We start from the raw sequence: 13,223 nt of genomic DNA on the forward strand, positions 1-13,223 counted from the left end.
GTGGAAAAGTACATTCCTTAGCAAGCATTCTTTCATGACAAGCAGCCCAGAAGAAGAAAGGTCCCGGAGTCACAATGCCAAAGTTAATATTTCATGTTGCCACCCTGCCACATGAGCTGCTCTGCTGCACGCTTCCAAGAGCTCTGACAAGGGGCTGACATGCCATATTCAGAACATTGCCTTCCCTGGCCTCCAGTCCAAGGTGTTCACCTTCCACTCACATGGAGCTCCTGGCCCCAGCCCTGGCCCCGGTTCCTTCCCCAAGCCTGTGGTTGGTCCTGCAGAGCCAGGTGCCAGAGCCAGGGCTGGTATCCTTGCCTCTAACTGGCAGTGCCTCCGCCTAGCCTTGTTCCACTCAACAAACACTAAATAGCAGGCTCTGGCATCTCCTGAAGCTCTGCACTCATTAGCACGCTGGGAGGTAAGTGCAGGCAACCAGGGAGAATTTACCCTGCAGCAACAGGCTTCTCATATAGAAGCCAAACACACCCCAGCAGGTATCGAGTGCAGAGGTTGGGGGTCTCCAAAGGCCTTGAAAATCTTCCTTTTTCCTTTCAGCAGAGCCAGCCACTTCCTCTCTCGCCCCGTGTCTCCCACAGTCCCAGCTTCATTTCTGTGTCCCTTTTGCAGGAACAGCTGTCAGGCTCTTCTCCGGGGAAGTCTCCCGAGAGCCTGGGAAGCTGCCCTGGCCTCATCTGCTACCTCTTCTCCGTGTGCATACTTCCTAGCCCCTAGCAGCTCAATCCCATTACCTTTTTTTTTTTTTACCTGTACATGAATGTTTAATAGCAGCATTATTCATAATTTCCACAAATATACAATTTTTAAATATTCTTCCATGAGTAAATGGATTTAAAAAGGGTTTTTTTTCTTTTTTTTTAAAATTTTATTTAGTTATTTTTCAAGTACAGTTTTTTGTCTATTTTTCCCATCCCAGTCAATCCCATTACTTAAAAGTCCCCAGATCTCACTGCCTGCCCTCCGTTTGGCCCTCAAGGCCCTCCTTTCCTTCAGCACCCGGCCAACTCCTTCCCATCCTCCAGGTCCTGATTAAATGACACCTCCTCTAGGAAGCCTGGCCCTCAGCCTCCACAGGGTGGTTACTTCCTCCTCTGGCTGCCCCCAGTCTGCAAGCATCTCTGCAGACCCTCTGCATCATTGTCAGATATTTATCTGTTTCCTCCCACACGTCAGTCTGTGCATGATTTGAGGGAAGGGCCAAGGTCTATTTTGTATCTGAGTCTGCAGCACCTGGCCTAGTGCCAAACAAATGATGAGAGTTGAGCCAGTATTTGTTGATGATGGGAAGAGCCAATGCGCAAAAACAGACAAGTGAAGACATCGATAGCTAACTACATGGAAGTGGGCTTGCATGCAATTTCCCTTCCCAGCACTTATTTCTGTTGAAATGTCTTATGTATTTGTTTACTACCTCCTCTTCCGATCTGTAAGCTCCATGAAGACACAGGCTGCATCTGTTTTATTCACAGCCATGTTCTCCACACCCAGTTTAGAGCCCAGAACTCGGGCAGGATGAAGCCTGCTGTGTAGATGAAAAAGTGGCACTGGACCGGAGGACACACGGATGTGTGAGTGGGTACCAGGAAAAAAGCAAAAAGGACCGAGTCAGTTTTGTTACTTAGAGAGACCTGGCCATTTCTTCCCGGGTTTGAAAAGACTACTTTTTTCTTGGAAAAAAAAGAAAAACAAACATTAATTGGCCTCTTGGACTTTATAAAGACAAGGCCCCAGGTTTCATGTACAGGTGTAGGTTAAGGAAATTTGGTGCCAAACTTAGTTACAAAACACTTATTACATGTCTACTTGACTTTTTTCTTCCCGTTAGAAGAGGGGTATTTTTCCTGGTTCTGTTTTGTCACTCCCGATGAGTGAGAGGTAGAAGTTTCCTGACCTCGGGCGCCGAGAGAGAAAAGAGCTGAGAAAGACCCTGAGCTGGGTGGAAGCGGCACCTCCCCTCCTCGAGGCTGTCCACAGCCGGCAGCCGCCAGGACCAGGGAGAAGGGGCAGACAAAGCGCTCCTCACAAGGGGCTGCAGATAACAGCTGTGCAAACTCTGCTGTCGGAGGTTTAATTTTAAGTTTTCCTTCTTGGTTCCACAATTTCCTGAGACTATCCTCAATACCATCCATTACCTGTGACAACTTTACATCATGGGGACCGTGGAGAGAAGGGAGGACTGCTCTGTGCATGCCTGGGGCAAACTGCTCTAGGGATTTGGAGGGGCCCAGAGAAGCAAGGACAACCAGGGATCTGGAGGAGGAGGGACAAGCCACGACCATCACAGAGAAATTACTCCCTGGGGGAAAATCAGAGCAGGAGTGGGGTGGGAAAGCTGAAATTTTCTCTAGTCACACAATAGTTCAGAGAATGGTAGGGCACAGATTATTAATGGATGGATGGATGGATGGATGGATGGATGGATGGATGGATGGATGGATGGATGGGAGGATGCATGGATCAAAGAGTGGTGGGTAGGTAGATGGATAGAAGAAGAGATGGATGAATGAGTGGATGGGTAAATAACTGGTCTTTTTTACTCACTCTACCTACAGGTAGGTAGGCCCAAACAGAGCGCTTGGTCAGTCGAATGTCTGAGTTATAAGGATAAATATCTCACTCACCTGGAACTCGCTTCGCTGCCTAGATTCCTTAAAAACAAGCCCGCCTCTTCTGTTTCCTGGCCCTCTGCCCTGGCAGCCCCTGTCCCAGGCTGGTACATGGATGTGCCTCAATCAGCCCAGGGGAGGAAATCTCCTAGTTAAAATATTCAACCGCAGCAGCTAAGAATGCACGCTGATTAGCCAAGTGCATCCCAGGCCCAGCTACTCCACTCACAGCAGTGGCCTGATTAGAGAAGGAGGTGGTTCAATCAGCACAGCCTGCAGCCCCCAGACAGGGCCCTGGCACAGCCAGCTGCTCACCAGCGGGCCCTCCAGGGAGGGCGGGGCAGGCGGAGGGGTGTAGCTGTTGCTGACCTCCAGGAAGTCAGCCCTGTCCCAGCCTCATGCCACCTCTGTGATACCAGGACCCCATCAGCACCTCTCAGGCTGCCAAGCTGGGTCTCCTTACTGACCACTTACCATTTAATCGCTGTTTCACCACAGCACTTGGCAGCTACTCCCAGTCTACAGATAAGGAGACTGAGGCTCAGTGAAGTCAGGTAGGCCATAGAACTGGAATTTAAACTCAGGTCCTCAGTCTACATGTAACATTTTAAGAGGCTGCAGGAATCTGGCAGTGAGGTAGCCCAGTCAGGGACCTGCAGGGACACTTTAAATCCAGGAGGACTGGCCAGGTTGGGGGAGGCTAGTCAGGAAGTCACTCCTTTGTTTTCTTAAAGCAAAGGCCCCACAGAGCTCCACCCCTGAACCTGCCCACAGCTTCCGAATACCCCATCAGACCCTCAGACCACAAGAACCGGCCCTGCACCCTGCCCTGCCTGCCCTCCTCTCGCGGCCCTACCCCCTCCTGCAGCCTTCACAGCCAGAAGCAGGGACCTGGCCTCCTTCTTGCCCTGAGCTGGCATCGCTGGTTCTGGGGGTGCCCGCCCACCCAACCCCTCTTCTTTAACACAGCCCAACAGGCTACTGCCAAGTTCTCATTGACTTGGAACAAGAGCAAGCGTGGCTCAGTCTTGCTGCCATCAATCCCTGTTTCCCCCGAATCCTGGCTGGGCCCACAGGATCCTCCTCCATCTTCCCAGCTTCCCTCGCTCTCCTGTCCTGCCCTCATCATCCCCCCACAGCACCGCTCCCCTGCCCCAGCCATACCCCAAGGCACCCAACTTCACCAGGCTGCTCACTCTGCAGCAGGTCCACCTGCCTCCTCCTCTCCATCCATCCTGTAAATGCCAACTCCTCTTTCAAATCTCAAGTTGGGTATCATTTTCTATGGGGGGGCCTTTAAGGCTCCCCCCTCCACACACCCTAAGACTAAAACAGTGCTCCCTCCTTTGGGTCCTGCTGGGTCTGCCTCTCTCAGCAGAGGCCCAATACTATTTGAGTGTTCTTTTCTGTTCTCATGTTGGGCTCCTCTGTCAGACTGCCAGATGTGGAATGTAGGGCCTCTGTTTTCCCCTTTCTCCTCCAGCTCCCAGCTCAGACGAGGTACTTAGTAATGTTTGATCAATCAATCAGCAAATGATCCTCAGAAGAAAGCCTTCCCCGTCCCCTCTGGCACACTGACTGGCACACTGCAGTGGGTTAATGACTGAATGTGGACAGTTGGTGGGGGAGAGCGGCTCGTTCAGCATAGATTCAATTTTTTTGCAGAATGGACACACGTGAGAAGCCCCCCTGTAGTGAGACATTTCAGGAGCCCTCTCTGACCTACCGGTGAGCTGTGGTAGGTCCAACATAGCTTCACAAGACTGTCCATGGTCCTGTGCAGTTGAACCCTGCACTGCTCATCTTCTGGCAGAGGAGATGATGAACTGTGCCCAGGGTGCATCGTCAAGCTAGAAAGAGAAGTTATTAAGCAACAGAATGAAAACTCAGTTTCTTGGGTTTTGCCAACTACAAATCACTCCAAGGCAGACATTCTGTAATCTTCTATCCATCCAGCCAGTCCACAAGGCCAAGGCCAAGGCCAATGAATGACAAAGTAACCCCACACCCAACACAAGAGTTTCCTCAGTGAGTGTGTCTTCTAGGAAGAAAGACTAATTTGCCTGCATTTATACACATGCCTCTTGCCTTTTGAGAGGCATGGAATCACAAGAGAGCTCAATTTCTCTCCAGAACCACAGTAGTGGTAGACCAAGAATACGGTTTTAGGTGTGGTATAAAAATTTATTGCCAGTACTCTAAGTGTATTTTTATGTTATCTTATTTCCCATAGAATGAAGATGAAAACATTTTTATGTAGTGCAGACTATAAGGCTGCCATTAGGTTCCTCTGAATCTCTCTTTTAAAAATGTAAAACATTAAGTTCCACTAGGAAATTTTCTTCTCTCCTCACCTCCCTTGGCCCTTCTGCCTAAGATCCAGGAACCCCTGAGAAAGTGTCTTTAATTTAAACTTTATTCCAGGAATCCTTCTTTGGTTAATCTACATAAATAAAATCATGTTAAAGGTGGAAAGCCTTTTGTTGTGCAAAGGTGTTTATCACAGTGTTTTATAGAATAGCAAAATGTCATCATAGCCTGAAATCCAAAAACCGAGAAGGGTTAAATAAATCACAGCACAACAAGTCTATGAGATAGTATATGACCAATAACAGTGGTGGTTAGACAACAATGTCAGATCCATTCCACAAACATGTGTTAACTAGTCACCATGTGCCAGGCACTGAAATAGATAGGCATCCAGCCAGGAATGGAAAGATAAATGAGATGTAGACCCTAAAAGAAGTTCACAAACTATTTCCAGGACACACTGAAGAAAAAAATGTTTGCATGCATACATTTTAAAAGAGCAGAACACGACGTATGTTTGGAAAGACATATTTCCCTGTCTGTCCAGTGTGTTCTCTACACCACCACATGCCTCCCACCAGTCCCACTAACACACTCCAAGCTCCCATCTCCCCATTGTGAGACTCCGCCGCATCCCCCAGTCCTGGATGAGGAATCATCTCTTTTCAGGACTGTTCACACCTATCATTCAGTCCTGGCCATCCCTCGTCACCATGAGTCACCTTGAGCTGGTGTGTCAGTGTTAGTTGTAGCCAGAGACTCACTCAAAGTGTACTCAGGGCAAGTCCCAGCCTGCGCAGCTCCGCTCAGCATCACTGCTTAGCTGAGCACAGCCCCAGGGCCATCCAGGGAGAAAAAGATGGAGGAGACCCAGGCACCTGTGCTCTTAGGATCAGACAGTTTTACAGGGTCTCACACAGACATACGTTGCCCTGTTTGTGGTTGTGACGCACCTTAGACAGAAGGCACTAAGAAGAAGAAGGTGAGCCTTGGCTTCCACTGTGCCTCAGTGGATTGAGTGCCGGCCTGTGAACCAAAGAGTCACTGGTTCAATTCCCAGTCAGCGCACCTGCCTGGGTTGCAGGCCAGGTGTCCCTAGTGGGAGCAAATGAGAGGCAACCACACATTGATGCGGTTTTTTTCCCCTCTCTTTCTCCCTCCCTTTCTCTAAAAGTAAATAAGTAAAATCTTTCTTAAAAAAGAAGAGGAAAAGATGAAAACAGTGGGCCTCTTACTTGTGGTTGGCACCCACTTGGGCCTGAGCTTTTTACTCACAGAACCAATAATCTCAGAGAACACTTTTGGGGCTGGGCTTCTGACCCAGCTTCCTACCGTATACTATCCATCTGCCCCCAGAGCGGTATGCGCTCCAGTGTGGAGCCAGGGCCACAGTGCAGATACCCCTACCACTGTGGGGCATTTCCCCCGAGGTTCCCCTTGTTTCACAGTACCATAGCCTTGTTTTAGTTTCTCATGCTCCATTGGCCCTGAAACTAAGCTCTGGCCAGTAGGATAACAGAAGGGTAATCAAACAGAAGGGTAACCACTTCCTTAAACCTTTTTTTAAAGGTAGCTGGGATGAAGCCTTCCCTCTCTTTATTCATCAGTTCCTCCTTCCTGCCTCCTAGAATGTGGACATGATGTCTAGAACTCTGGCTGTCATCCTGGATCACTGAAATGAGAACCACATTCTAGGGATACAAAAGCATGAGCTGGACGGAGCATAAGGGGAGCAGAAATAGTTTATCCATCATGCATTGCTTACCTACAGGTTTGTCATGAGGGGGAAATAATAGTTTCTCATCTTCCTCTTCCTATTTTGTTAAGCTACTGCTGGTTTGAGTCTCTGCTGCTTGCAGCAGAGTCCACTGGAGGGTCCTTTCCCTGCCCAGGAATCTCGGGTGGGTCATCTGCAGCAGCCTTCCTATGGAATAGGGGCAGATTTCCATCCTCTCCTCTTGTCCTGAGAAGCTCCATGATTTTTATGCAGATTTTTCCACAACCACCTCGATAACCTCTGAAGACCACAACCAAAGAAATGTGCAAGGTGTAACCTTTGTCGCACCAAAAACATGTGTTATAAACTAAGTATTGAATATACTAATAATGATTAACTCTTAGTCATAGGACTATGGGTGATTTTTATTTCTTTTCTGTATGTTCTCATTTTCTTCAATGAGCACTTATTACTCTTAATCATCAAAAGTAAACAATCTAATAACAATAATCTGGGATGTCTCAACTCAAAAAATGTAGTAATGTCTCTGAGGACCACTCAAATGTCCAGAAGATAGTTGGTATTGCAAGAGTGGACAAAGAAAGGAGTGGTGCCCGTCTGGGCCAGATAGCTCAGTTGGTTAGAGCATCAACCCAATATGCTGAGATTGCAGGTTCAATCCCCAGTCAGGGCACACACATGCAAGAACCAACCAATGAATGCATAAGTAAGCAGAACAACACATCAGCCTCTCTCTCTCTTCTTCTCTCTCTCTTTCAGAAATAAAATTTTTAAAAAAGGAGACTGGCCCCATTTAAGGGACCATGCATGGAAGGTGTGTCTGGTTGGTCACCAGGCTAAGTGACTCGCATATGTTATTTGTAGTCCTCATAAACCCCAATGTCAGGCATCACCTCCATGTCTAGATGGGAAAGCAGGCTCAGAAAAATGAAATATGCTCCTCAGGGTCACACAGCTGATGGATAGAGCTGCAGTTCCGATGTAGGTCTCCCCAGGTACAAAACCTATACTATGTCTCATAAGAAGCTATTTCATCTCCCTGGACTGGGGAGTACCTGGAACTACTACCTTACTCTGATAATAGTTAGGACTCTATTGGTTACAGACGGAAGAAACTCCAACTTGAAGCAGAGTAAGAAAGGGAATTAACTGGCTCAAAAAACTGAGAAGTCTAAGGATAGTTTCAGCTTCAACTTGACTGGAGCTCAAACCATTTCAGCAGGACTCGTTCTACTCAGTGTTTCGGCCTCATCCTTTTAGACTTATGGTAGCAACCTGGGCAACAACTCTGACCTACGGGCAGCCGGGTTTATATCCAAAGTAGAAAAGCACATATCTTTGCTCCAGAATTCTCAGCAGAAGTGTCTTTTATCTCATTAGCTCTGTGAGACTCACATGCCCATCCCCGAACCAATCACTGCGGCCTCAGGAATGCCAGGAGGTGGTGTTAGCCCCACCTCCAAAGGGCTGAAAGTTGATGAGATGGAACTTCCTGAAGGACATTCCAAGGATCATCCAACCTAAGAGAGGTGCGGGGATGTCGGGCACAGCAGCACCCCCGAGTGCCAGTGCCTGCAGGGAGCCTGCACGGCCCTCAGCCTTCCCTCTGTTGGAGCCACTTCTCCATGTAAACACTCAGAACAAACTACCGCACCTGACAAGTGTGCAGCCACGGGGGGGAAATGGCTTCTGTGAGACCCACTTATTCCTTTCTTCAGTGGACTTTGCGCAACTTGAAATCCTTTACTGAGGGGCAAACAGACATCACACATCTGTCTGGATGTGGACGTAGGGCCAGAGGCATTGGACGACTCATTAATTGATCCACCAAAGCTAAACTTGTCCCTATGGGCCAGTGTTAACAGGTTGTATTTCACTTAGTACTTGGCCACGTTTGACCCCATGAAGCAGATCCCTTTTCAATTCCTTCTGACAGATTAATTTCCTTTGCCAATCCAGGTCGACAAGCATGTATTAAGCACCGACTGTATGCATGTCACAGACTGCTGCCCTGGGAATGCGGTCACGGAGGTGACCCAGGTCCTGCTCACAGCCCAGCGAATGGGGCAGGCCCGTGCCCTGCGCTGTGTTGTGCAGACGATGCTCACTGGTTTTCTAGGGCTGGCCCAGTGAATTATCACAAACTGGGTGGCTTGGAACAACAGAAATGCCGTTTTCTCACAGTTCTGGAAGCCAGAAGTCCGAAATCCTGGTGTTTATAGAGTCGATTCCTTCTTGAAGCTCCGTGGAAGAACCCGTTCCACGTCTCTCTCTCCGAGCTTCCGGAGGCTTCTCTCTTCGAGCTACTGGCAATCCTTGGCATTCTTTGGCTTGTGGACACATCGCTCTGGTCTCCGCCTCCAGTTCACATGGCCATTCCCTCTGTGTCTGTGTCAACTCTTCCTTACCTTTTGTCTTATGGAGACGGTTGTCATTGGATTTAGGGCCCACCTTAATCCAGGATGATATCACTTCGAGATCTTTAGCAAAATTTCTCCACAAAGACCCTGTTTCAAAATAAGTTCACAGTCCCAGATTCTGGGTAGACATAACTTTTGGAGTCTTCCATTTTCACCCACACAAACCACCATGCAGGGTACAGATGGGGTCAGAGAAGGGAGTGGTTTTCTGCCTCTACAAGGCAATGGCAGTGATGTCTTCACAGACAAAGGCATGGCTGAAGTCTCTGAGAAAAGAACTGGGGTTTATAAGGGAAGGACGGAGACAGAAATCATTCCAGATAAAGCAGGTGCTGAAGCAAAGAAAACAGAGCAAACAGTCACCTTGAGGGAACTCGTAGCAGTGCGTGTTCTAGTGGCTGGGACACGGACGGAGAGTGACTAAAGATGAAATGGGAGAGGGAGGTGGCGCCAGACCGGGACAGGGCTTGGGAGCCTTGGGAGGGAGTCTGGACTTGACCCTGGGCATCACAGAGCCACTGAAGAAGGGAGCGGGCTGTTTCAGTTTGTTTTGTGTGGATGAGCACTCGCTTCTACTCAAAGGCTCTTTTGTTACGGATTCTATGCATTTCCTTTGCAACCTTGGCAATGAATAGATGTGAGTTATCTGAGGGCAAGACACATTTGATTTACCTTTGTATCTAGCACAATTCCCAGGTCTGATGTCTAACACGCAGTAGTTGCTCAGTAAGTGCATTCTGTTTAATGAATGCACTGAAAAGGGTGATCATGACGAGCAGGTGGCCTCCAGTCCTCACCTGTCAGAGGCAGCCTGGGATAAAGCACAGACTTGTGTTTATGAGACTGTGTCCAAGTCACAGTTCTGTCACGTATGAGCTCTGTGACCTCAGGCAACCACATCACCTTCTGGTTCTCACGTCGCTCCTCTGAATGATGGAAATCATCATCACTGTCACAAACACTGCCTGTTAACGTATGAACCTCGGGCAGTGCACGCCCAGGGCAGCCCCCCATAAACAGGAATTGGGCCTGAAGAGGCTGGAGTGCTGGGGGAGGGGGGCCCAGAGCCGGGCTGGCCATGTTAGTGTCTCCAGCAGCTTGGACACCAGAGGCTCGGGGGGGCGCCAATGACACCCCTGGCATTCGGGCAGCCTCTGGCTGTGGCAGTGTCAGGGATGTGGCTTCTGTGATAAGTCATGGAGCTGCCACCACAGCTGTTCATGCATGCTGTGTGGTTGTCCCTCCAAGGAAACTAGAAGTTTCTCCGCCTTAAAGCCAGAGGTGGGGATAGGTGGGCTCCGGGAAGGCCATAGTGGAGCCATGGACAGGGCAAAGGCCACAGTGGAGCCCTTAACACAAGGGGCTTGGGGTGGGATTTCCTCCCTGATGTGGGTCCGCCCAAGGCTGCCTCCCAGCTCCAGGCTCCCACTGGCCATCCCCAGAGGCCGGGGATAGAGCTTACATGGTGCTTTGTTGGCCACTGTCCTCTCCCTGGGTGGGGTCCTGGCTCTGAGCCTCTTCTCTCCTCCTCCTCCCTGTGCTGTTTGAGTACCGCATGAACAAAACCCTCTTTTCCCAGGCATCAGCTGACTGGCGCAGAGCTGAGCCTCAGGCAAGCTGGACAATCAGAACATTTCCCTGAGGATTTGGATTTGAGACACTCCGTCCACTGGCTGCAATGGCGGGCTACAGGGCTCTAGCACCTGTCAGCATCGCTGACCACACCAGAGCCGCATGCGGCCCCAGACGTGAGCAGCAGGAACGAGTGGCGATGAGAGAGGAGAGTGAGGCACAGGCAGGAAGCTGAAGATGAGAGGAGGCAGCCGTGGAGAGGCTGGCGGACCCTGCGCTCTCTGCAGCCTGCGAGTCCAGCTGTCCTTCCTGGGAGCCCCTCCTTGTACCGAAACTGCATCAAGTAGTTTTCAGCTTCATATGACCTGGAAATTCCACCCAGAGATGTGCATCCCCAACTCTGTGCTCCTGCAGGATGGTGACGGACAACACGAGTGCAGCACCTCCTAAGTGTGGAAGGGCCCCACATGCCCAACAAGTTGTTAATTCTACAACTTTTGTAGCAATGCTTTTGAGGAAGTGTTATGGTATGTTCAATCTCAGATGAGGGGCCTGAGGTACAGCTCAGGTGTTAAGCACGTGTGCCAAGGTGACCCCGCAGTAAGCAGAGGGGTTGACCCCTGGGTGCAGAGTCCATATTTGTAGCCCGACACCACGCTGCCAGGCTGGGACACAAAGGGCTGGTTTCTTCCACAGAGCCCAGTGATGAGCTGGCAAAGTGGGAGATACTTTGTAACCACTGAGATAAGCAGAAAAAAGAGAGTGGTAGCCAGTACTGTGAGGGGCTACCAGTGACCCAGGATGGTCGGAGAAGCCTTCTCAAAAAGCTGCCCTCAAGCCGGGCCATGAAAGATGTGTAGGAGTCCAACAGGGTAGAAATGGAGAAGAGACCATCATAGACAGAGGGAGCATCATGTACAGGGGCAAACTCCTGGTATACCTTGTCCAGCCCACACTGACCTCAGTCTCTTCTGAAATCCTACTGCACTGCTTGGGATGCACGTGGGCTAATCAAATGCCCAATGGAAAGGTGCTGTGCTGGTCTCCTCTGTATCTATAGAAGTGCATCTGCATGGCTGGCCCCTGCCTCTTTAAACCAGCGTTGCAGCCCAGCCCTGTGCTGCAAGCTGATCCCCATGAGGAACAACCCCACTGCCTCAAAGACTTTCTATCTCAGCCCATTTCCAGGGGAACCAACCCCTGTGGTGTGTTCTTGCTTCGGCTTCTCCCTCTCCCTTCAGGCCTGGCCTCTAATTTTTCCCTCAGTGCTCATCTTAGCCAGGTAGTACCTCTGTCCACTCAGGTAAGACCCATGTCTGCAGCGCCCAACATTCCAGAGCCCTGCCCCGTTCCCAGCCCACGTGGCTCCAAATGCCCTGGCCAGCCTGCCTCCTCTGCCCCCACCAAAGGGGCTCGGGTAGAGCACAGAATTTGTGGGCTGCTTCTCTGCCTGGCAGTGAAGCTCCAGTAAACTCTGAAAAGCCCTCGCCCTGGATCCTGCACTGATTCCAACAAACAGAATCCTTAGTGCATCACTGATCTCCCTGGAAAGTCAGGGAAGTTTCCATGGCCACACAAGAGGGGAGAGCAAGAAAGATTAGAACATTACAACTCACAGGTGAAAGGCAAGGTTTCCTTGAGGGCAAATGTCCACGCTGTGGTAAGAAGACTAATTCCTGTGTAGAAGGCAAGGTCAGAATCCTGAGCCCAAGACTCTGACTTTCATCTGGGGCCTTTGAAGGGGGCCAAAGTGAATCCAGATCTCTGGAGCACCTTGGCTATCAGCAGAAGCATACATCATTTTCCTCTGAAAAATTAACTGGCCAGTCTAGGTCTGGCTTGATTCTCAGGTAAGTTCAGTTCAAAATGAGCTTGCTGCAGGAATCACCACTGACATGTAAAATGGATGAAAGTTAGCAGAATGACAAATAGATGTAGACCTTCAAAAGCTTTAGATATTGGATGTGTAATATACAGATTATAAAATAATCCTATACAGAATGAAGAAAGAATTGAAATATGGAGATAAAAGTGTGCAAGGACCAAGAAACTATCAAAAATGGGCAGGCAAACATAAAAATGGGTAACACTGAACTTTTAGAAATGAACATTAAATTGTGGAAGTTAAACATTTGGTGGCTGGGTTAAACAGCCGATTAAACTCAACTGGATAGAGAACTGGTGATCCGGAAGACAGAGCTGAAGACATTTATGAGGCTCCAGTCTGGACAGGAAGAGGGAACATAGGAGAAGGAGCAGCAGGGATGAAGAAGGGCCAATACTCAGAGAAGTGGTGGCTGAGAAAATTTCCAGAACTGAGGATAAGTTATAAATATGCAGAGACATAAATATACTAAAGAAGGCCAAACAAACAAATCCACACTGGTGATGTCCTAGGGAGCATGCAGAAAAAATAATGGGGAAAAGACCCTAAAAGCAGTGAGAGAGCAAAAGGCAGGTCACCCCCGAAGGACTGACAATCACAGTGACAGCAAAGTTCTCCACAGCAACAGGAGGCAGTAGAATAAGGTCATCAAAACCTGGGTTTACAGTCAC

Source organism: Artibeus jamaicensis, unplaced genomic scaffold (assembly GCF_021234435.1).
Source record: "Artibeus jamaicensis isolate MK-2021 breed Jamaican fruit bat unplaced genomic scaffold, CSHL_Jam_final contig_797, whole genome shotgun sequence".
Lineage (NCBI taxonomy): Eukaryota > Metazoa > Chordata > Mammalia > Chiroptera > Phyllostomidae > Artibeus > Artibeus jamaicensis.